This window comes from Strix uralensis, chromosome 3 (assembly GCF_047716275.1).
Source record: "Strix uralensis isolate ZFMK-TIS-50842 chromosome 3, bStrUra1, whole genome shotgun sequence".
Classification (NCBI taxonomy): domain Eukaryota; kingdom Metazoa; phylum Chordata; class Aves; order Strigiformes; family Strigidae; genus Strix; species Strix uralensis.
This window is the reverse complement of record NC_133974.1, coordinates 132,210,667-132,236,626: the sequence shown is the minus strand read 5'-3', so window position 1 is coordinate 132,236,626 and position 25,960 is coordinate 132,210,667. Positions and strand designations below refer to the sequence as shown.

The window sequence follows — 25,960 nt, the reverse complement described above, 5'->3', positions numbered from 1 at the left end:
AGTGTAGCCTACAGGATAGACACCTGGCCTAGAAATGTGGAGGCTCTGGGTATACTTCTAGTAAAACACTTCCCTTCACGTTGCTTCAGTTAAACTTGTCCATAAAATAGGTATTTACCTCATTTGCAAAGGGCTTTTAGATTTGTTGATTAAAAAAACCTGTATAAACAGCTAATAATATATTTTTGAGCTGGTTTTGATACATGTTGGTGATCTAATTGTATATCATTTGAAAAGTTGGAGGGGCAGAATACTTAAATCCTTTAAATTCTAGTTAATTTGGAATTATCTAAATGCATATGTATGTATTAATATATATACATGTGTTACCTGCTACAAACACAGGTACAAAAATCAATACAGTAAATTAGTTGATGTTACATTGCACTTCCAAGCATAATATCAATTTAAACAAAAGTAGTATTAATTTCAGAAGGGTGGGATTTTATCTAAGTATGAAAAGGTGGATTAAATGCTATGATATAGAAAGGTAATAAAATTCAGTTTTTCAAATTTTTTCTTTTTGCAGGTAGATGCCCAAAACAATTGTCTTTGCTTCTTTGTGGCTGATTGTTATGCCTGGGAAAATGAACTGCAGTAAGTGCACAGATAATGTGAGTTTTCATGGGGAAAAAAATAGTTAATTATTGTGACATTATAGCTGCTGTGATCAGAGCAATGAGTAATACAAGTGAAGTATGTAATTGTCCATGTAACTTGTTTGAAGTCAGCCAGGTTCCAACACTCTTGTTCTGGTGCATAAAGAAAAATGAAGAAGAGTTATATATTTTTTTCTCTTTGAAGTCTGCTGGAATTTGCTAGGAGGTTTTTTGATATTATTGTTAAAGATATCAAATTGTATCTGCAGCCTGAGAGAGGCAAGACTGCTGCAGCTTCATATCCCAGATCCAACCAGTAGCAAGGCTGAAAATGTATTTCCAGAAGGACTTTGGCATATATCTTTTTCATTGTCTAAACCAGAAGAACCTCTTAACTCCTACTTTTCTCCTTATCCCTTCTTTAATGACTTTTTCTTAATACTCTTATGCTTTTTGTAATATATAAAAGGCTATGGATTTGGGTTAGTGTCACTGCAGTGGGAAGTATTATAGACAGCTGTTTTGGGCAGGAATCTAAATCTAACCTACTTGGTATTGCTGGAAGAAAAGAACACTACTCTGGGCAAGTTGGAAACTGCTTCTTCATTTTGAAGCTAACCTTCTTTAATATACTAAAGAAGCGTTGTCTGCAGCCTCCTGAAAATTGGGGGAAAACAACTATAGATGATCCAAAATTTGCAGGTTTATACAAACCTTTTCTTGTGGATTCTACTGCATCACAATTATTCAAAAGTAGTGGTTTTCCACAAATTTATACAAGGGTGGTGCTGGTTTGAGTTTCAAAGACTTAAGAAGCTCAATCTAATTCTGTGGATTTACAAATACCTACACAGTCCATTTGCACCTATTCATTGCCAGAAAAGACCCCTAGTTGAACAGGAACCATTATTTACCTAGTTTCCAGTGAATTTATTCCAGATGGGGGGTGCTTTTGCACTAATAATTTTGCTTCTTCCAAAATTACAATTACATTTTCTGTTCCTTTGCATTTCAGTCTTGCTGTCACGGATATAATTGGCAAAACTCCCCAATTTACATATGTGATGTGTACATGTATTTGTAAGGTTCTTTAATACAGCGTGGACCAAGCTTCCTTTTGAGTGCAATGCCTTAATGTCTTACTTCATGGGCTGTGTCCATGCAAAACACAGCCTTTAGGCGTATGCCCCCAACATAGGTAGATTGATGGTGGTTTCTCTAGTATAAGAGAAGCCAGGAATTGAAGCCAAATGTATCCTTAGACTATCCTTTAGGAATTCGAGGAATGAAAAGAGACAGTTAATCTTTTGCTAGGTATTTTCCTCTTATCCTTCCTTCTGGGTGGGCATATCTTTGAAGCTTTGCTGTCTAATTTTACTTTGAGCTCTTCATTCCCCCTCCCAATCCCACCCCACCCCCCCAAACAAACCCAACAAAACACCCCCAACCAAACACAACTCCACCAAGTATAATTTTGGAGATATGAAGTGGCTCACAAAGAATGAAATAAAGCCACAACACAGCCTGCTTGACCATGCCATCTTTGCAGTAGCGTCTGGGGTCCTTGCAGTCCAGGGGCACTACTGAGTTGCACTGTCTGAACACTAAATAACTACATTGGTAGGACATTTCTGTCAAGTCCATCCATTTCAAGACAATGTGGTAGTAAATATATTTATTTTGTATTGTTTTTCTGTTCACATTTAACTTTACCCTCAAGTCCTTGTTTTCTGATGGCATCTTTTATTTTGTTCTTTCAGTGATGGGTCTTCCTTTTTAGCAGACGGATATAAAAGTGGATCCAGTCTCTAGACAGGCTGCCTTTGACAGGAACTGGCAGGTTCTCATGAACTCCAACAGCAGGGTCCCAGGGTCTGCTATTGCCGTAAAAACATCTGCAGAAGTATTCATGGCCCATAGCAGGCTTCTTGCTGAGACAAGAAAAGCCACAGCCACCAATTCCTGGCCTAAATTAGTCAGCAGACAGTTTGTTTTGTATTGGGGGGACTTCATGGAGACTAGCATGATGGAGACCAGTTAAAATACTGCAGAAGGCTATGAAGAGCCAGTTGCAATGAATCTTAATACTTTCTATCATTTACTCACGAGGTAAAAGACAAGTTAAATGCCCTTTGGGAGAAGAGATGATGGGATAATACTGGTATAAGAATCATAGAATCTAAGAATTAATCATAGAAATGACGGTCAGTGGGGAAAAAATATGCCCTTAGAACAGAATCAGCTCAGTGCTAGACCTCCTGAGGCTATAGGGCCTCAGAGGATCAGTAAAATAGAAAAATTAGCTCTGACCTATGCTCCAGATTGACATGGGGATGCAGTGTAGTGTTCAGCTGTCGTGTACTGGACCCGTTTCCAGAAAGTGGATCAAACAGATGGAGGTGCCCATGTTTTGCATTGGTGAGAGCAATCAAGAGAGTAGTTCTGGGCTTTATGGGATTAATTTCTATTGGGAAAAAGAGTCCATTAACTATCATGCATCTCTAATAACTAGGAAGGTTGTTCTAGGTACAGTGGTTCCACCACAGACATGGCTTTGGCAGGTGTCATTCATCCTAAGGGAACTCTGTTGATCACAGAAAGGATGGTAGACCCTCGGATGGCAGGAAGTCTCATGCTGTTCCCGGTGAGTAAAATATTCACTGCTGTAACTATAATCAAATTAAGTTAATCTCTCGAGATTGTTTTGTATCTGATAACACAGTGGAGGCAGAACACTGGACATGGTAAGCCAATTAAGTATAATGTCTTACATTTCTACTGTCATTAAAACTAAGCTTTGCAAAGGCTGTGTCTCTAGGGCCTAACAAGCTAGGGACATCCTCCCCAAATTTTGCCTCATACCTCTTTGTCTTGATGTCTCTTCTGATATTATGCACATTAGGAGGCAAACTTCACCATCCCACCAAAGTGAAACTGTAATTTTGTGGGTTTTGCCACCTCTTGTACTGTCTGTACAGCCTTGCTTTTAGCATCAGTCCAAAAATGTCATCCTTAGCTGATCCTTTGACCTCATATGGCTTCTGTTACTGCTTAGACAGTCAGGCCTTTCACATGCCTGGTGTGGCACCACCACCCCTTTCCATGTTCCAGGACACAGGGAGCAGAGACCTGGCTTTTAAAGCTCAGCAAACTCTGAGTCAGGCTCCTGTCTGCTCCTACAACTTACAACCTTGATCTAGGAGCTAAAAGGAGCCCTTTGAGGAAGGCTTGTTGTGTTAGAAGGTGAGAGAAAGAAAGGTCAAGGATGACAAAGGAGCGAGCGTTTGTTCAAAGCAGACACCTGATTCTCTTGATCTGGACTTGAGAGCAAAGCCCTTTGCACGGTACGAACAGTGTGTGCAGCCCTGCTATTCCCACGGCTCTGCCCCTCTTCTGGCTCCCCCTCTGTTTGAGGGGGCTGCTGTCCCTGAAGGCCTGCCAGGATAGGGAGTAGGAGCTGGATTTTTCACATATATGAAAAGGGAGGGTTTGGTGGAAGGAAGGACAGGAAAGGGAGAAGTATGTGTATCCTTCTGTCTAAAGTTGTCTTGAAAAAAACAGTGCATGGGGGGAGTTTAAAAAAAAAAACAAACAAACCAAAAACAACAAAAACAAAACCAAAAGGTGTGTGGATTTATGTTTCTACTCCCTGCAGTAGAGGGCTCTCTGTATTTAGGGCCCTAACTTGCAACATCAATTACAGGTCCACATGTGGCAAGTAGGTAAGAGATTTGACTCTGACAAGATGCATGTCCTGGGTGTGCTGTGGTCATGACAAAGTAACTGGCAAGGAGCCGGAATTCTCCTTGCTTTGTAGTAACTGCAACCCAAACTTCACTAGAAACTGTAGAAGTTTCTCATTTACTTGCAGCAGGAACCCTGTAGCAAATCATCTCACTTCCGGATTTCATCTCCTGTTTAAATTCTTTCACTCACTTTTTGTCTCATCAACTTTCCTCCTCCTTGTCCCTTGGTTTTAACCTTGCGCAGGGAGTGTGCAGCGGGCTGCTGGAATGCACATAAACACGGCACAAAGACAGGGCCTGCGCTGCTGAAAGGTCAGGCCAGCCTGGCGGCACACAATGAGGAGCAGGCTGAGCAGTGGAAATTTACAGCCCCGAGTTGGGCTGCAGATCGCTTCTCTTGCAAGAACTGCCCTGCTCCTCTGGCAATGTGATACCTGCCGAAGAGATTTGGTGTAGAAAAGACTGAGTGCTCTTGAAAGTGGTGTTGCAAAGCACTGCTTTCTTTTGAGGAGAGGAGGAGAGTTTGGGGTTATCTATTGCATATTTTTAATGAAGGAAATTTGCTTTAATCACCCTCTTTCTAAATCTGCTGTTTATAGAGTCAGAATCTGCAAACATTTGTGTTTTACCAGTATTTGTTCACTGAAAACTATCGTGATCTTAAGCATGATAATTCTGCAGAAAAATTATAGTGAGCATGACTCAGTATGAGGAAAGTAATCTACAGAAATAAGAATGGGCTTCGTTAAGAATTGACTTCACAGTCTTTAGTCCTTTACTGTGTATTGTATTGGAGCATACGCATGCAGTTATGCAATAATATTTGCTTGTGGCAATTTGTGTTTCGTAGGGATACGGAGTGGTAATCAGTGGTAAATGCTAGTGTAAAACTGTCATTCATCCACAAGAAAGAGCTGTTTGTCAAAGCACTTCATTTGCTAGACTTAATATGGAATTTATCTTTGTACTTACACTAACTGCTTTTACTAGGAACTCGTTCAATACCATTTAATTTATTTTTACATGACATTCTAGTAACCACTATCAAAAGATCTGGGTGAAAGGTCATGACAACAGTCCAGCTATTTAGCACAGCTTTTCTGTAAACAAATCAGTGAATTGTTTGACCAGCATGAAGTAATAATTCCCCAATGCATTCTGAATGAATGTGCTACAGATACAAAGAAGTTTCATTAACTAGTGTCAATCTCCAAAATGAAAAGGAAGTAGGGAAAGAAAACCTTGGGAAATGCGTGTTACAATTGTAGCTGGAGCTGTGGGTCATGCAGTGTGGTTTGGGTCTGACTATTTGGAAAGGATGGGTTTCTCCTTACCGTAAACTGACTGTTGTTGCTTATATTTCAATGGTGCCTTAAGTGTGAACTATCATTCTAGCAGGTGTTGCCCTGTGACAGGGATACTATGACTTCTTTTCATGCCACAAAAAGTGTGTAGTTTAATGAGGTACAGTGTCCTTATTCCCATTTTGAGGGGATGAGGAACTAAAGGTCAGACATACCAAGTGACTTTTAGTTGGCATGGCAGAAGCAAGGTCTGGGCTTTATTCTCGTTCCTCAGCTGCAAGACCCTCAGCTTCCCTGCCCATCATCTTTTAGTTGAAAATAGTCATCCACAGCCATGTCACGTGGCTTAGAGGCATGACTGCAGTGTGGGGTGCACAGATGCCAGACACCTCCCACTACATCTATACCTGACTCACCTTGAGCTGAAGTCCTACAGAAAATTAATCTGGAAGATAATTTCCAATGGAGAAAGACCCTATAGCATAGGTTGAGCATTGACTTTTTATTTAGATGACTTGGTAGTAAAGGAGGGTTACATTTATGTATCCTTTTTCTTACTCTATCATTAGGCTTCTTCAGAAATGCTTTCAAAACGTTCATGAAATGCAGCCTTTAACCCAGTCAATACCAAACACCTTGCAAAGTATGTTAAATTAGTTCCTAATGAATATGACTTTTCCTCTTTGCACACCTTGTAATGATCCCTATGGTTGTCTAGCAAATTTATAAGCTTAACCCATCCCTGCAGTCTGGTCTCCCAGCTGTGAATCTCTGGCAATTTACAAAAGCAGTGGTAAGATGGGAAAGGGGTCAGGATCTTGCTGATCTTGGGAACCCTGTGAGACCTAAACAAACCAGTAATCTATTCTATCATGAAGCTGAAAGAGGTTTTGGCTGTTCTGCTTAGATACACCCAATAATATAGACATAATTTATGGTGGATTTGAATACCTGCATCTTTGTAGGAACTCTTATCAGAAAAGATAAGCGTTGGAGCAAGTCAAAGTTTCAGACAGGGCATGTTGTCAGTTCTAGGTGATTCTAAAATACAGGGCAACCAGTAGGGTTATAAGTATGTAGAAGGTGCATCACTAACTGGTAACTAAACTCTGATATTCTGATGCAGCAGAGCTAATTCAAAACACCAGCAGTCTAGATTATAGATGTGATTCACAGTACTGGTCAGAACAAGCTGATAGCAGATGCTAAAAGTAAAGCATATGGACAAGCTTTGGGAATACACTCCACAAATGTCTTGCAAACTACTGGAAAGTAGTGTTTATCGCTTGCTTGCTACTATTTTGCACACCACAAGAATTACTTGACTTACTAATGATGCTAATGACAACCTTATGCAATAACTGCAGCATTTCAAACATTACTTCAGTGCTTTTATACAAGGCTTCTAATCTGCTGTTTACACAGAAACACAGCTTTAGGCAGGCTAATTTGGGCTGGTCTAAATGGCTACCCAGCTTTGTGGTAAAGGGAGCGAGAGAACTTCTAGACACCAATCCAGCTCCAAACCTCTACACTCTTCATGATCTGCACTACCTGTGAGATTGTTGGCCTTAGGCCTTTGCCATGAGCTGCTCTATAAAATGACATAGTGGTAAGGTCCATGGGTGACCACCAGGTGACCAAATCAAAGAAAGGGCTGAGACCTACTTTCTAGTCTTGTTTCTGACCATCTGAACGGACACTGACTGCTTTTCATGAGCTCTGTTCCTGTATCAGTAAAACAGATAAAAATAATATTCTGAACTGAATCTCTGTCCCCATTTACTTAGGTATCTGATCATACTCTTTTTCCACAAAGACTGAAGTAAATAGGACATTTGGCACTTCATTGTGAAGTCTTAGTACATGCAGGGAAGTGTGCTTTCTGAGAAACGCCCAGGGCAAAAAAAATCCAGGCACAAATGACGCCATTTAACCCCTCAAGAAGCTTCCTTGCTGTGTGGGGAATTCCATTCTCTAACAGACCAGCCAGTTACATCATGTGGAAAGATAACTTTTGTCCAGCAGCCAGATGACTAAAATGCAAAGAGAAGAATCTCCTTCCTCTCTATCCTTCTCTTTTGTGGGTCCTAGATAAAAATTATTGTTCATTTTGAAAACCTAGTTCTGGCTGCCCTCAGTAGCATCACCACAAATTTAGTGTAGTATCAACTGACTATAGACAGATACGTCAGACTTGCAGCGTGGTACACTTAGAGGTGGTACTGAAACATGCTGCTTAGCTGAATACATAGCTCCATTAAGAAAGGTAAACAGGAGGATGATCTTCTGTTGCTCCTTAGAATACCTTGGGCAAGCTCTGAGAATGTTTGAAGGCAAAATCTGTTTCTTTTTCTTAAAACTTAAACAGTGCAAGATACCTTCAAGACAAAGAAAGAAATAAGCAGCATGCAAATGACTGTTACTTTTCCAGTTCTGAAAAGCCTCTCTGCATGCTGCCAGAGATGACTTGTGACCTGTCATGACTGTTTCAATGGAGCTTCAGTTGCCAATATTAGCACAGGCTGCTATCAGAGTAACTTGCTTACTATCTGTGTACATGAGGTTATTTAGTGTGAGTCTGGCAGAGTGGTAATGACTTGCAGGGGTTTGTTTGTTTAGCTTTCCTTGAGATTGCAGAAGGTCACCTCTAGCAGTAACATAGCTTATTGCAGTTCACTTCACAACACTGTTTTGGCTATGGATTTTATTTAAAATCCATTCCTGGCCACTAAGTGGCCACAGATGAAAAGAATAACACACTGGTACTGATTAGGAGTGCTCTGTGACCTACTTGGGAGAGGTAGAAGGGATCTACCATCAGTCTCAGCTGGAGACTGTAAAAACTGCTTTGAATTTATCTCCATAGTCAGCCAATGGTCTGGGAAGGAATCTTGTTTAGGGTAATGGATAGCCTCAAAGTAAAAAGCTATGCATTTGGATGGAGGACTTCCAGTCTAAAAGAAAAAAACCAATGTGAACACCCAACCCAAGAAAACTCAAACTTTTCTGTTTTCTTACTTTTTACTGTATCAGGAGCTGATAACTTTGTGATTTCATTTGAGTCTAAAGTGATTACCTTAACTCCAGTTGTTTTTAAACAGTTAGTCTATGTGTATGTGGAGCCGGGAAGCTTGTAGACCAATACAGATTCTTTCCTGATAAACATTTCAGGTTGATCTTCTTCCCTACCTACATCTCCTTAGGGATTTCATCAGTTATGTGAAAGACCCTGAAATTCAAAGCTGATTCATAATGTTTGTGCTTCCTGAAGAAATACAAAATGATAGGACATGATACTACGAGCATACTAGTGTGTTATTATATTGCAATATGATATACTGTCCCCTGGGCCTATTTTGTCACGGTGTCTCCCATAACGTTCTAAACACTCTCAAACTTAGCGCTGTGGTGACGGCAAGGCAGTGAAGGAAAAGGAGCAAGATCAGACATGTTCTGCATCAATAACTCAATACAAAGACTGCATGGACAGTATTTATCTAGATACTACATTGGTAGTATCTAGAAGTAGCTTAGTTAACTCTACATGGCACTGTGCTGGATCTGAAGTAGCAAAGCCTGGATTTACTTCAGGTTTGTGCCTCCTTTTCAGCTGTCAGTGCCAGCTGAAGCTTTTCTGTTAACTGTAGTATGTGACAACTATACAGTTTGATGGTTAACTGTCCTGTATACTACCTTTTAGCAAACGCTAAAATGGCTGAACCAAAATACAATCACATAGCACTAATGTGAATTTTTCTTTTTTCTGTTAAAGGACACCATAAAACCTTGTTTCTCAAATTCTGAAGAAATCCAAACAGCTACCTGTGGGGCTTTACTGCCCCTCTCTTTTTTTTCAACACAAGGCTGGCATTCTGCATCTCTCAAGTGTTTTCAGGCATTAAGAAATGCCATGTCCTTTGAGAAAATGGTGTAATAGTCAGGGGGCCTGGTGCCTTCAATTTAAGACAGAGCTGCCTGACCCACCCATGTCATTTTCTATGGAGATTACTCAGGCTCCTGGCAGAGAGAGGCTGCCTTTCTCCTGAGCTGACCATAACGCAGGTGCAAATTAATACTGTAAAGTATTAGCTTCAGCTCATTTTGTGGGTGAAAATTTAAGGAAAGCCTTAATCTGAGTTCCCATCTGTGTCCTTGACTGAAATGGTTTTGAGCCTGAGACTAGTGATGTGTGCATTTTCAAGGCAGTAGATTAAAGGTACAAATTATGAATGGCAGCATTTGTATGCCCTTGTTGAAAAGGTATCCCATCAGTTCTGAGAGAAAACTGCTCTCACACCAAGGAATGCAACTGCAGAAGATGCATTCATGTGTAGTCAGATCCAAGTAAAATTAAATCCAAAGTGGCAATAGCCCAGGATGAAAGTTGATGCTAATTGTACATAAATAGCAGAGGGACTGTCATATGACAGGCTATAATCAATAAAACATGCCTGTTGTGACAAATCTGCATGTCAGGTGTCCTTACTGGGACAGAGTGTTGGTGCTCTTGTATACCTTGCTGTCTTCTGGCTCTGCTGGTGATTTAAGCATTGTTAAGGATTTATTCCTCACATAGAATTAATTTGCAGTTCTTTCCACCAAAACAAAGAACTGGACAAAGAAAATGAATGAAACACTGTTATGCAGATGCCACACACTTTATTTATAATTTTTCTAAAATACTTGATGTGCAGAAGTTCTTTCTTTGAACAAAATTTTTTTCCTGATAAAATTCAACATCTCTTGTTTTGGCTGATTGGTAGTCAACAGAACACTTTGAAAAACTGAGGTCAGCCTTGGTAGACATTATTCGTGCTTTTTTAATTTGCACCATGTTACATGTCTGGAATTGTTCCAAGGGACAAATGTGTTTAGAGATAAGATTTTTTTTCAACAAGGAACCATTTGGTGTGTCCTGTGATTGCATCACAATACTACCATAAGAATTTATTTTCCAATTTTTCTATATCCCAATTTTGAATTGTTTGTAGCTACAATTGCTTATAGTTCTAATACCGTAGTTGCTTCTGGAACTTTACATGTAGAGATTTTTTTCTATTAAAAAAATGTAGAGCTATGTTAAGGTTAATATATAATATAAGGGAAAGATGTGGTGGCTCCAAAGGAAACAGTAGAACAAGGGTTAAAAGGAAAGGTATGTTAATGGTTACAGAATACCAGATGTGTGATTTCATTCAAATGAAGAGGAGGAACTAACCTGAAGATAAGGTGCCAAGATGAAGGGGAACTGAACTGCAACTCAGGGAGAAAAGGAGATTTTACGGCCTTTGGAAGAAGGGACTAGCCACTCAAAATGATTACAAAGAGGCTGTGATGCTATGCAGGGCAGAAATCAGGAGGTCTAAAGCCCAGCTGGAAATTAATCTGGCTTCAGCAATCGAGGGCAACAAGAAATGTTTCTATAAGTATGTGAGCAGCAAAAGAAAGACCAGGGAGAGTCTCCATCCCCTGCTAGACGCAGGAGAAAACATGGTAACAAGTGATGAGGAGAAGGTTGAGGTCCTTAATGCCTTCTTTGCCTCAGTCTTTAATAGCAAGACTAGTTGTATTGAGGGAATCCAGCCTCCTCAGCTAGAGGACAGAGACTGGGAGAATGACCCCCCTGCATTCCAGGAGATCGTCAGTGACCTACTGCATCACATAGACACACACAAGTCTATGGGACGAGATGAGATACACCCGAGGGTGCTGAAGGAGCTGGCTGGGGTGCTCGCCAAGCCACTTTCCATCATTTACCAGCAGTCCTGGCTGACTGGGGAGGTCCCGACAGATTGGAAACTGGCCAATGTGATGCCCATCTATAAGAAGGGTTGGAAGGATGATCCGGGAAATTACAGGCCTGTCAGCTTGACTTCGGTGCCCGGGAAGCTGATAGAGCAGCTCATCCTGAGTACCGTCACACAACACGTGCGGGACAACCAGATGATCAGGCCCAGTCAGCATGGGTTTATGAAAGGCAGGTCCTGCTTGACAAACCTGATCTCCTTCTCTGACAGGGCGACCTGCTTATTGGATGAGGGAAAGGCTGTGGATGTTGTCTACCTTGACTTCAGTAAGGCCTTTGACACCGTTTCCCACAGCATTCTCCTGGCAAAACTGGCTGCTCGAGGCTTGGATGGGCACACGCTTTGCTGGGTAAAAAACTGGCTGGATGGCCGGGCCCCAAGAGTTGTGGTGAATGGAGTTAAATCCGGTTGGTGGCCTGTCTCGAGTGGTGTCCCCCAGGGCTCAGTTTTGGGGCCACTCCTGTTTAACATCTTTATTGATGACCTAGATGAGGGGATCGAGTGCCCCCTCAGTAAGTTTGCAGACGACACCAAGTTGGGTGGGAGTGTTGATCTGCTCAAGGGTAGGGAGGCTCTGCAGAGAGACCTGGACAGGCTGGAGCGATGGGCGGAGGCCAACTGGAGGAGTTTCAATAAGGCCAAATGCCGGGTGCCGCACTTGGGCCACAACAACCCCCAGCAGCGCTACAGGCTTGGGGAGGAGTGGCTGGAGAGCTGCCAGTCAGAGAGGGACCTGGGGGGGTTGATTGACAGCTGGCTGAACATGAGCCAGCAGTGTGCCCAGGTGTCCAAGAAGGCCAATGGCATCCTGGCTTGTATCAGCACTAGCGTGGCCAGCAGGGACAGGGAAGGGATCTTACCCCTGTACTCGGCACTGGTGAGGCTGCACCTCAATGGCTGTGTTCAGTTTTGGGCCCCTCACTACAAATAAGACATTGAATTACTCAAGTGTGTCCAGAGAAGGACAACGAAGCTGGTGCAGGGTCTGGAGCACAGGTCTGATGGGGAGCGGCTGAGGGAACTGGGGGGGTTTAGTCTGGAGAAGAGGAGGCTGAGGGGAGACCTCATCGCCCTCTACAACTACCTGAAAGGAGGGTGCAGAGAACTGGGGATGAGTCTAACCAAGTAAGAAGCAATAGGACAAGAGGGAATGGCCTCAAGCTGCACTAAGGCAGGGTTAGACTGGCTATTAGGAAGTATTTCTTTCCAGAAGGGGTTGTTGGGTGTTGGAATGGGCTGCCCAGGGAGGTGGTGGAGTCCCCAACCCTGGAGGGGTTTAAGGGTCGGGTTGACCCAGCACTGAGGGATCTGGTGTAGTTGGGAACTGTTAATGTTGAGTTGATGGTTGGAGTGGATGATCTTCAAGGTCTTTTCCAACCTAGACAATTCTGTGATTCTGTGAACTGGAGCCATAAAATACTCTGATAAAGAAAAGTTGGTGCTTGTGGGTGTGTAAGTGTGAGAGTATGAGTAAAGTCAGTGTAACCAGAGATTTTTTTTTTAAAATAAATACCATCTTCCCTTTCATAAGGTCTCATACAGGTTTTTGTTACACAAGTTTCCTACAACCAAGTTAAAATCTTAATGTACAAATGCTTGGAGGGCCACAGAATTGACTGAAAATTGGTATGTTATGGAAAGAGATGCAGGAATTTTCCTCCAATTTGATAATTCCTTGTGGCATTTTTAAAACTTCATTTTAATTCACTACAGGTTTTGCTAACAAATTCCTAGCATGGAAGAGGTGTCTCAGTTGCCTGTTGCTGTATATTCACCACGTAAGTACATAGTGTGTTCGTGGCTCACAGGTAGTCAGAGAAGCAGTAGGAGTTGGTACAAAATCAGCCAGTGACCTTGCTTTGGTTTCCTCTAGCATGTTAAGTGGAGGTGCTTGACTACCTCACATCGCTTTTCCACTGGAAGAACCAGAGATGTTGGTTCAGGGATACTGAAGAATCACAAATGCCTACACCCAGGTTTAGAAGTTGCTCATGAGATGAGCTCTGTGAAGAGATGCCCCTCTATATGACAATTCTTGATAACGTTGTTCTATCTTGACTTTGGAGGACATTTTTTGCATACTGTAGTTTTGGGGATTGCTGTACACATCCAGTTCTCAGTTGACATCTAGGCTTGCATCCACTTCTGACAGTAGGCAAAAGTCTTCAGTAATTAGGACAGAGTAAGTCTTGAGGTAGTGTAGGAGCTAATGCAGTGTTCTCTCAGAATATCCTGTATTTTTTTCCTTTTCCCTGTTTTTTTTCCCCTCTTTCATGAGTGCCAGGTGAGGCTTATTTGAAACAGCACTGGTGAAGGTCCCTGAAACCTGTAGCAGTTGCAGTGGCCTGTTAGCAATTCTCAGAAGGGTACAAATAAGGCTTGAAGGGTAGTCAGGTTTGGGCCAGGCAAGAATTTATCTGGGATTGAAGGAATCCTCAGGGATTATCCAGCTAAATGTCTAGTTACTGAAGAAAAGCTTCTGTTCCCCTTTGTACCACCATTTATAATTTTCCCTGCTGAATCCCTTATTTAAGACTAAATTTACTATGTTTGTTATTAGATGCAGTTTGTGTTTGAAATCATGAAGTGCCAAAAGCAAGAAAATCTTTTTTTGATTTCAGGCAATGCTGTAGTCTTCCCTGCCCTCTGAGGAACATCTCAAAATACAGTGCCCCACATCAGGATTCATTCATGACTTCTTTTTCTTCTAACCAGAGAATTCCTAAGCTGTATTTCTTCATTTCCATTCTCTTAATAGTCCATTTTCCTTTCTTACCTTCTCACATTACTGTCCTGGCATTCTCTTGCATGTGATATTTATACAGTTCTTAGCTGTAAATGGATTTCGTCTGGACCTTGAATGGGCTGGGAATTGCCTTACACTTCAAGGTGACTTTCCCTCTAGTTACAGCTGTGATCTGTTGGCTAGCAGGCAGCAAAGTCCTAGCTCTACTCTGCTATTGTCATTTGATGTATTTTTCCTCTTAAATAAGGAAAAGAATTTTCTTGAAACAAATTGTTATTCTTGGCCTAAAATCACCTGACAGTTTCTGATAATGTTGCACTGTGATCCACTTCTTTCATTCAAATGGATGAAGAAACCATCAGCATTTTACCATGAAACTGTCAGAGCTCGGTTTTTAGGAAACTCGAGCTTCTAGGATTGTTGTGGATCTCACCTTTGATCCTGGAATGAAATCTTAATATCATTCTGAAAGAGGAATGCAGATTAAATTAAAGTATAATTTGCTTTTAAAACTTTCCCTCTTCATATGATAATCTGATTAGAACTGAGGCAGTGTTTTGTACTTCATTACCTGCATAGGAGAGATCTATGCCAGGTTCTTGCCTCATGGTGTTTTGAGTCAGGTTTTTGTGTGGTGTTAGTAAGTAAATGTGAATGCATCTTGATACGGTTACTTAGACAGCTATTTGATCCTTTGTTTCAGCATCATTACTGCTTCACTGGCAAGAAACTGCTTTCTAAAGGCTCAGAGGTTCTGTGTCATTGGATAAGCATATAACATTTCACATCATCTCCGAAGTGCAATAAGAATGTTTTTCTTGGGAAATTTCTCATTCTCCTCCTTTATGAACTGTCATGAATGATGAAGGAATTATGACAAGATTCTACAGCTCAGTCTCATTTCACTGCATAAACTTACCTGTGTTATTGGAGAGGAAGGGCTGGTATCTGAATTATGGCATTTATTTTTTCTAGGAAAGATTGGTATACTTGACAGATTTCAAATAATATATTTAAGCTGGTTTAAAGGAAGGATTTGCTTTTGTGCCTTAGATAAATGACAGACATTTTAATTTAGGTCCCTCTGCAACACAAACAGAAATAATACTGGGAGCAGGGGGAGTCAAAACTACATTAACTTCATCTTGAAAAGATGCAGTGGAGAATAACACAATTTCAAGTTGATGACTTGTGTAAGTACTCGCTTCTCCTTCACATGATGTTGCATTGTTTGCTTAACCCATTCTGTATCTTTTGATTTCTTTGTCTGGACAATAGACCACAATGAAGAGTATTTCAGTGGAGTTGTTGAAGGTGAGGGGCCTAATTCACAATGACTGAAACTTGTGAATAATTATCATCTTTGTGAAAGTTAGTCACAAGAGAATTGTCCCATCTTATTTTGGCATCTATGAGAGAAGAGAATCTCTCTGCACAGGGGAGTGGGATACAATAGTGGTACTGCTCCATGCAGTAAAAAGAGTTCCACAAGATCAAGACAAACTTAGTGTGTGCATATTTATTGTCTAGGCCAGTGGTACGGGTGTGCCTGTCCCATGTCCTTTTATTGCATGCACTGTGAACTTCTCAAGGCAAGAACAGGGTGTTTGGAAACTGCTTGGCATGTTGTGGATATTACTGGAAAGAATAGAAGAAAGTATTTCTTGGGTTTTAGCGTGAGGCAAACTTCTACCACATTTGCTGTGGGAAGTGCTGACCAAATTGAAATATGCTTACATCCAACCTAGGATCTGAGTGCCTTCATTGGAGTTAAAGCTTAAAAAATGGTTATATGCTGCTGAGTTCACCCTCAGAGAAAATGACTAGGAGGTTGGGGCCTGTTGATTAATGCAGAAAGAAGCAGAGCACAATAAAGTTTTCAACATCTTCTCTTTATGCCTCAGGCTCCAAATCCTGTGAGAAGGTTTGGTTTTGCCGAGTGATGGGTTTGATGATGTTGTGTTCGCTTCTCAGAAAGCGGAGGGGATCCAGAGTCCTAGAGATCTCTAGGGTCTTCCCCTGGGTTCAAAAAATATGTAGAGAAGTGCTTTTTCTGCAACAGTAAGGAAGGTGAGTAGCATTATGCTGCTTGGTGTGAGCTGCAGATGTACACATGGCTGGAGCTATGGCTACAGGAACGCTCTTGGAGCATGCAAGATGTGTGGTCTTATTTGTACCTCTTGCCACATGCTACCTTTGACCACATCCATTTTCTTGAGTGAAGCAGGCCACAGATTTCCTTTCTTTTCTACTCCCTGTAGAACGAGAACACACTCTCCACTAGGTACTTTCAGAGAAGGTTAGGGAGTTGTCTGATACCTAGTATGGTGTGACCTAGTAGCTAAAGAAGTGTGTTTTGAGGCGATTGTGTGACTCCCTGTATTTCCTGTGGAATGAATGTACTTAGTATGATCAGCTGCTTGGATCTTCCTGCTTTGGTAAATTTTCTGTTACAAAATTGGGACCTTGTAGAGCATTGAGAACATAGACAAGTAATAACTATTGTGATCTGTGATAGTGCTATAGTGCTTGTGCCACCCAGCTTTAAATGATGCTGCTTGTTCATATTATCCTGCAATTCATTTATTTTGCTCTTTTGCTTGACTCAGACTGCAGCATAGTTCTGACACAATTGATTGCATCTCAGCCAGGATAAGAAAAAAGTATTTTCAGATGTCGACAACTAACACATTAGTTCATACAAATTTTGACTAGGTCCCCTCACAAGTCGCTCTGCTGGCAATAAGGGCAGTTCTGTTAGCTGTTACCCTATCATCTGTTTCGCATCCTGTGAGGGGAACAGGCGTAGAATTTATTTGGACTTGACAATGGGGTGTTACGATGAAGATTAGTGATACCCACAGGAGTGGTGGTGCCACAAGGAAAGAAGTGCACCTATGGTGAGGACATAATTGCAGAATTTCCATCCATGTTAGAGGCCACATTGAAAATGTTGGCTTTTTGTAGGTTTGAGTTAGTGTTTTTAGTCTTCTCTTGCAATTGGATTATTATAAACATGGGAAAAGTGCCATAATTTTAGTCAAAATAGATGCAGTCTGTTGCTAGTTCATTTATACACAAATGTGTGGTGAAAGAATAAGTGAATTTGTGTGCACATCAACTCTAAATCTTTCTATTTTAGTTCTTTTCAAACAGCAGGCAAAAGGATACACGAGAATAAAGTTCAGTGGAGGGAAAGAAATACTGTCGGCATGAGGTGCCCATCATACGTACATATGACTATATTAACTGCTTAATGGTTTACCTTTTCCATGAGTTTGAAAGTTGGCCTGTAAACCTAATGAGAAGTTTACTTTCACATTGCGAACTGGCGCACATGTAGCTTATAAACATCTTTCATAACATGAACTGTAGATTCACTCCAGCTCTTTTTACTAGTAGTAGTTTATGCATGGTTTGAGTTTTCTTGTGGTAACAGATGCGTCACTTCTGAGATGACTAACAGCACAGAATACTAGAGTGTGTTTTCCCAGACAGTCAAGGACAAATCAAAACAAAAGGAGTACGAGCAGTCACACCCGGTGTTGCGTATTTGTGATCGTTATATACAGGGCATTGCTCTTGAGAATGTACCTGGAGACAGTGTACTGTTTCCAACATCAGCGCTTTTTGCTGTGACCAGAACTGGATTTAATTTTTTTAGTATTTCCCATTCCTAATATCTTTTAGTTCAACACCAGTTAAGGGAACATATTCACACAGGAAGTTCCACTGGTGTTGCAGAGACTGCACACGTAAGTTAGGATATTTGTTTGAATGATCGCTCCGAGGTTGGGGCCTTATGTTAGAAGGTATCAAGTTCCTCGCTCGGGTGTTGAGCATGCTTGTTTCTCCATGAAGCCAATGGCTTTGTAGGACTAGAGGCTGGATGAGCTCTAATTCATGCAAAAAACACCAGTTCTCTTGCCTGGGTCCCAGTTCAGACTCCCACACAGGTGCTCTGGCACCTGAGAAGCCTACAGAGCTGGTTATAGAGCCACCGTGGTCTCTGACCCACATCAGGTCTCCCACGTGGCCAGGCTGACCCTCGTGTGAGCCACCCATCAGTGCGCCGGGCCCGGAGGGGAGATGAGGCACAGCCCCATGCTGCGGCCCCGGACACACGCTCACCTGTCCCAGCCTTGCAGGGAGGCTCCTTCACTTGCCGTTCTTTCTGACTGGAAACATTATTTTTTTTGCAAAAACTACTAACCAGAGATTTTATGTAATATGTTTGTTAAAAAGTGTATTAATACATAACAAAGTGTATTAAAATGTAACGCTGTAATTTAGAGTTGGGGGACTATGTTAAAGTCGTATGTGGTCACTGTGGGACCTTACGATGACTCCTCCTGGGCAAAGAGCATAGCAGGACAGGCCTGTTGTCTCTTTCTGTACTTAAACCTTTAAATACTTATTGTGTGTCACTCCATGGATTCCATATTGCTTTTTTAAAAAAGAATCTTTTTTTCTCCTGTTTTATGTTGTCAAAGGCCCAATTAAAAGTGGCATTCATTGGTCACCTTTTGAGATGTATTTAGACACAGAAAGACATCTCAGACAATTTTCAGAAGCACTTAGTATTTAGAATACGATGTTTTCCCACATCCAAGTCTCTTCTTTGTGTTGCATAAAATAACCCCTGCTGAGAGAAAAGAGCAGATGGATTCAAGTGCTTTATACCAGTGACTTTCTCACTCTTTAGCAGACATTTAGCTGAAGTGTGTGAGGCTGTCAGAACTTGTTCTCAATTTCAGCTCAGTAATTTGTTGTTTTCTTCCCTGGTCTCTAGGATCATGAGGAGTGAGTACATAATATGTTTGTAATTTGAGTACCGCTCTTTAGTCCTAGTCTTTAGCAAGACTGACAAGAAAACTACTACTTAGATCATGGAGGAGCTCTCCAATTCATTTAAGCTGCCATGCAGGGATGCTCCCTGCATTTATTTAGTAGCACTTTGAGTTTCTGAGCATCAAAATAAATTATTTGTAGAAAAACCGAAATGTCTCTGTGATAAACGTGAACCTGAGGTGTTCCACTGTGTTATCTTTAGAGTTGAGAGGTAACTTTATTTACTGTATAGATCATGTTTAGCTAATTTAAATATTTGACAGATCTTTTGGGATGTGACATTTTAGTTTTCCCATTACATAAGCAATATAGCTTATTGATTATGAGAAAACCTGAAGGCTGTGATTTACAGTATAAATTTGCTTGCTACCTCATTACTACAGCATCTTACATATACAAGCCAAAGTTGTTAAACACTTCAAATGAAAGATCATTTATAGAAATAAAGAAAATACTGGCAGAAGTTTCCTTTCATTGTGTACGTGGGTGTGTCTGAGTACGCACATTTGCCATATTCATATCCATCAAGATGATTAATTACAGAGTTTTGATGTATTCTAGGGTGACCAGAGCTGGTAAGTCTTGGTAAATATTACCAAGTTTTGTGAGGGTTTTGATTATTGTTAGGCTAACGATGCTAAGAGTTCATGTTAAAACTGCAGTTCCTGGAATGCTGGTATTTAATTTTGTCTTTTTCTTTCTCAAACCTATGTATCTGGCATTTGTTATAGGCAAAACTGTAGAAATGGGAGTGAGAAGGATGGGGGATATCTGAGAATGGGACGGTAATGTGAACGTGAGCTTTTATGAAAGAAATCACATAATGAGGGGGAACTTAAGAGGAATGATTGAGATTTGATGAATTGGACAGAACTGATAGATTTGCTGAATTTTGGAGGAAACTAGAGAGAGGCTGAATTGATGCATTCAAGGTATCTGACCAAATATGTAATTATTAGTCTGCTGTCAAAATCTCCCGTTTTCTAGACATGTAACTATAACAACACAAGTGAAAAAGAATGTAGATGTGCTCGAGTTTTTAAAAATTATTTCAGCTTCTAAGAACACAGTAGATTAAATGGGTTATTCTGTAAGTGTTCCATTTTATCAAACATCCTGAGTTATGTGTTAATTGAATCTATCTTGCTCCTTTCATGTGGCTTGTTGACTGACTGGGAGGTAGGAACTGGTGCCTTAAGGAAATGCATCTTGTCCTTTTATATTGACCATGTTTGTAAACAATAACGCATCCGTAAAAAATGTGCACCATAAATAATTCATGACGTGTTTTCAGTCTTCCAACTCTCTTCTAAGTCAACACTAGAATAATATTGGCAGTAGATCAAAGGATCTCTTTTGGAAGATGAGGCCTTATATGGGCCGAGAACTACCTACAAAATGGCCCGTTTAACACTATCATTAATTGGAGGGTGTGATTTTTTTTTTATGGTCAATGGACACTGATCTGGGCCTGACTCTTTCTTCTCTGGTTATGTGTTCTCATTCCTTCACTTGTAGTGATACTGATTCATGTGCAGCTGTGCAGGAACTTGGACCACCCCTTGGCCTGAGGCCCCTGGAAAGTACTTTTCTTAAGGAGGGCTTATTTTTCAGCTGAATCAATAAGCCAGTCTAATAGGCACACAACCGTGTAAGTCGACAGCAAGGTGTGGGCAAGAATGGTTGATTAAAGGTAATGAAGACTTCACAGTATTTTGCTGATGGGGGCTTTTGGATAGTTGCTCTGCTTCTTTCATAGTAACAACAGAAAAACATCAGAAGATGGGAATTTTGAGAAATTCCAAGATTTTGGTTTGAATAAATAATGCTCAGCAATTAGCCCACTAATGTTTTGTTACATGCGAAACATCCTAAGTACCTATTTGCTACAATACAATGATAGGCTCCAGTCCTGTAATTTGTTTCTTGTCAATAAGACCTTGCAGCATTGGAGGCCCCTTGTGACAGATGTTTGTTCAGAGACACCCTGTCCATCTGAAATAATTTAAAGGATCTGGGCTTTAAGGCTTTATTGTATTAGTATGGTATAGTAAAGCCTTTGTGCAAAGCTGTCACCTTCAGTGGACTGTAGGAGTTCAAACAGATTTGGAAGACTACAAAGGTTTAAGCTTGTAACAGCTGCTGTAAAGATGGGTGATGTCACACTGAGGAGTGTTTTGACTCTGTAAACCTGCTTTGTAACTAGAACAGTTTTCCTGCTAAAAATCACGCTGAGCCAGTAAAGATAGCAGAAAATTGCCCCGTAGTTCCCAGGGAAGTTTCCCAAGATCCCTTGGTGATTCAGAAGTACAAATTCCACTGAAAGCTGCCTCTGAGCTTTCAAATATCTTCACTTAAATGTTTGTACTATTTAAGCATTTCAGAAAAGCTATGGAAGCCTCACTAACGAACTGCTAGTCTCTATTAGAGAGAAAGTACTTCATCAAGTCAAGACTGGGACAAACAAGCAGCAGCTCTGGTAGCTGTGAACAGTCCCTTTTCACCTCATTGCAGTGTAACTTACTATATTGACATTAATAAAGTTAAACTTTGACAATTATTCTGCAGGTGACTGTTTAAACTGAAACAGCAGTTGTTTCTAAAACTGAAGAACTAGATCTTATTCTAATCTGATCCTGCTGGCTTTTTTTTATACCGCACTACCCCTGGTCAATGAGGAATAGTTCTAGTATAGACAAGTATCTATTTAAGTTAGAGAACTTCTAGATATGAAGAAAATATCTCAAATATTCTGCTTTGTGTTTTAATCTTTAAAAATAATAAACTACCTAGTTGCTGTAACTTGAGTTGGTCAGCAAAACTTAAGTTACCTTGCTGTTGACCGAAGATCTGTGCCTTTGCCAAAAGGCAATTGTGTTAATGGCTTAGTACATCTTACAAACTAACACTTAACTTTCACCTTCTTCGCTTGCAGCAGCAACGTCAGTAATTGCCGTCTGTTAAAACTGCACGGAAAATTAGATTCAGTGCAGCCATTTGGAAAAGATCCGTTTTCCCTGCAAAACAGAACAGATCATGCAGTTGTACATATCCTGGAAGAAAGTACTGGTCTGGAACGATCTGTCTCAGCTCCAAGGAAAGGTTTTGGTTCAGTCAGACATGTATAGATTAAATTCCTTTCTAACGTTTCATTTACACAGGGTTTTTTTCCCCCATTGATGATTTTCAGTGGTAGCACTGGTTGCAGGTTCTTCTGAGTTCTTTAGGGAGTTTTGTTAGTTGTGTACAAACTCACGAGCTTCAGTTTTGCTGTGACATTGCTTACATCTACAACTATGTGGAATTAGTGTTTGCAGGTATTGGTGCAAACTACTGATATGTGAACTTGTGGAGTTGGATCTGAGAGCTTTGGTTTCAGTCTTGGATTTGAAAGAATCACTGCCATCTTCAAAATAATTCTGTGGTTTCCCGCTTCCTCAGAAGCCAAGGATATCTAGGATTGTTTGGATAAGAGGTGTAAGAATCACAAATCAGTCATAAACTGAAAATGGCACCCAGTAACCATTTAAAAGGGATTCCTCAATATTTACTTTGTTTTAGTGGGCTCTGAATTGTCGTAGTAAAATAGTTTTCCTTTTGATAATTTATTTATGCAACAGTCAGTGCAACAATGGTCAGTGTGAGGTTAATGGTTGGACTAGATGATCTTCAAGGTCTTTTCCAACCTAGGTCATTCTGTGATTCTGTATTTTTAAAATAGTAAGAATCTAAAGCTTTGAGAAGTTACTAACAACACAATAAATGCAATAGTAATTTTAGCAGTGAGTCCAGTGGTGGACACAAATAGGGACTCCTTATTTTATAGGAAGAATATTTTTGCAAAGAATCCTGCATGACTTGAAGCATGTTAATTCTGTTCCAGATGTGTTACGTTGTACCTGATACTTCATAGGTTGTGAAACGAAAGCAATATAGAATAAAAACCCCTGTACCTCTCACTATTTTTTGTTGCTCTCATGAAGGTGTATGATTGGGTCAACTACAGTTGTGATCATAATGTCTAGGAAATCAAGGGAGCAGAAGTAAATGGGTCAATCAATCCATTGTAGGAAAAAAATCGCAGATCTGTAAGCATACTGTTGAAGTGAGAAACTGAGGATTAAACCTCAGGAGTGGCCAATGCTTTAAACAATTAAGTGAGGAGGTCATATCCGAAGTGGCTTGTAGCCAGTATCAGTTACCCCGGCTTTTACATTCACTGTCATTCACAAAGAGGGAACACACACATGCTGGAAGAAGGTAATTGTTGCAGATTAAAGCCCCATGTGAAATAAAAGAGCCATCAAAATCCTTTATAGTTGCTTGGCATGAGTTCTGATAATACAAAGTTCTCTTATTATTGTTTTAAAATGCAGCTATCTAACACAGACTAAACAAAAATCCCCCAAGACAATAGGGCCAGCCTGTGAGTGTAGTGTGTTTAATTGCTGTGCACAGCTGGAGCTGGCAGGTGAAAAGCAGAGACACGATTGCTTGTTCAAATAGGAAGATTTAGATTTCTTCTACTGTTTTCCTGTTCAACTTCATCTCACATTTTAGCTGCAGATAGAATTTTGTTGTTTTGCCATATTTTACATCTGTCTACCTGTTCTTATTTATTTTACATGCAGAGAAACATTAGTTTGTTTTCTCTTGCATATCTCATTGGCAAGAATAAAAAAGGCACGGTGCCCTAGTGTTGGAGTCAGTGTGAAAGACTGATCATCATGCAAACTTAAAAAATGAAACCTATCTCTTGCATAACAACGTTTTTTGACTTATTGTATGTGAAGCCAACCCTATGATAATAGTGTTAAGATAGATGTATGCACTTGAGCAGAGATCCATGGTTCATATTTTTCTTCAGGATTGGGCTTAAAGTACTGAAGAGTTTACACACCGAAGGAAGAGTACAGGATGCTATTACAGTCATATTTTCTCTCTTGCCAGTCATCAAGAATTATGCAGTAATATTGCTTGTTAATCAACCAACACTGTTCTGCACAGGTATTGATTCTTCCATGCTCTCCATGTTTTGTGCCCTGTTTTAGGTCCCGTTGTTCCTCTTTGAAGTCAATAGGTGCAAAAAGTGCAGCTTTGAATGTTACACAACAGAATTCAGCTTCCACCTGCCCAGTCCTCAAGGAAACATCAACAGTTGGTGATGGGAAGAGGCCTCATTATTAAGAGGTAATTACTTTTGATGCTTTTCAGTGCATTTCTTAGCATATTATGACCAGCACGATCACAATTAAATTGCGAAAACTGTGGCATATATAAAACAAACAATGCTAGCAGTTGAGAGACATAACGCTGTAGTTCAGGTTTTATGAAACGATAAAAGGCGCTGTTTCCTTTTTTGAATAGTTTAGGACTAGGTGTTTTAGGCATAGACAATGCCTACGTACACGCATACGTACACACATAAAATGTTGTTTTCTATATCTGTGCATTAAAGATAAATTATGATTGTTGATGTTGAGAAACTCGGAACATTTACTTTCTTGGGTTTTGTGTTTGCAAAACCTCCGGGACAATATTATTGACTTCTGTCTTCGAATCAGATTAAGGGGAAAAATAACATTGTAATGTTATTTTATATTTGAAAGCGTACACCATGCTGTTTGCCTGAGTGTGTACCATGCCCTGTGCATAAACTTTTTAAAAAGAAGTCAGTGTTGCCTGGTTCTAAATTAATTCTGGTTGACAGATGCTGTCATACATTCAGTGGGGATAGAGTTCACTGAGATACTGAAGTTTTAAGTTACCAAATACTGCAACACAACTACTATTACAGTATTAACAACTATTTTAAGTGATAAAAAGCCCTAGTGTTATGATCAAGTATATAAATGTGAAATGTTCTCCCAACAAGCAACTGAAAGAAAGTACCAATAAGAAAAATCTCTCAAAGAGAATTTTAAAAGAAAATCATTGCTCCTAAAAAGGAAAATGTCAATTGGACTCAATTTTTCCACTTGAATTTCTGCCAAAATCATTCAAGTCTTTGTCATTTCCCTTTTCTTCTGTACATTTTTTTTTATTCAGACAACTGTGGAATTTCCTGCTTTGTTTTTGTTTTGCTAGTGCAACCAAACCAACCAACAGTCAAGGTCGTTGTAGAAAACCAAACTTTCAGTGAAATTTGAACAAAAGCATGACCTCTCTGTGTCTCTGTTCTCTGACCTACTATTTCCTTTTGTGGTTATCTAGTCTTTTCCAGAGTCTGCATATTCACTCATCCTCGTGTTTCTTCCCCTCTTCTCTCAGTTCCTTACTTGCTTTATGGTGGGCACTCTTTGTTTTGCTCTTTCACCTGTTCTTCCTGTCAAAAGATTTCTTTTTCCCTTCTTTTCTTTTGTCTGGGTCGGTCTTTGCTAGTTCTGTCTCATTCCATCTCTATTCCCTTTTGCCTCTTCTGTCCCCACAGCCTCCTTGGCTGCAGCCATAAACAGAGGGCAGTCTGGTTCCCAAGTAGCAGGACATGCCTGGGGAGGGCTTTGTCCAGGGGTCTGACACTGCCCCTGTGCTTTTCCCTGTCACTGCATACGGTGGGTACAAGGAGGAGCTGTAAATTATCCTGCTGTCCCAGACTTGGGGACTGCAGAGTGTCCCAGCCCTGTTTTCTGCCTTCAGAGGAGTCATCCTTCCTCTGCCAGTAGCTGCAAAACCCTGCAGCTGGCAGCAATGGGGTCTTGCTCTCCACAGTGAGCCCTGTTTCTGTTTGCAGGGAGCAATGCCTATTCCGGTGAGGGATGTATAATTTTTTAATTAACTGCTGTCCCTATTCGAAGAGATCTGTTAAAGACAGACCCCGTACTTTCATTGTACTTCTGATTGTTCCTTGGTGAGTACCCATGCATGGAAATTCCATTCTCCAAACATTTGCAGCTATCATTGATAG

At 40.6% G+C, this 25,960-nt stretch overlaps 1 long non-coding RNA gene across 1 annotated transcript in view; it reads left to right on the top strand.

Moving 5' to 3' along the window:
• The first annotated feature begins 568 nt into the window (after positions 1 to 568).
• LOC141941557 (uncharacterized) overlaps positions 569 to 25,960 on the top strand; it is a 67,057-nt gene continuing 41,665 nt past the window's right edge. Inside the window, exons 1-2 of the long non-coding RNA XR_012628373.1 lie at positions 569 to 597; positions 24,108 to 24,246. This is a non-coding gene — a long non-coding RNA (uncharacterized LOC141941557). The remainder of the gene's footprint in view (positions 598 to 24,107; positions 24,247 to 25,960) is intronic.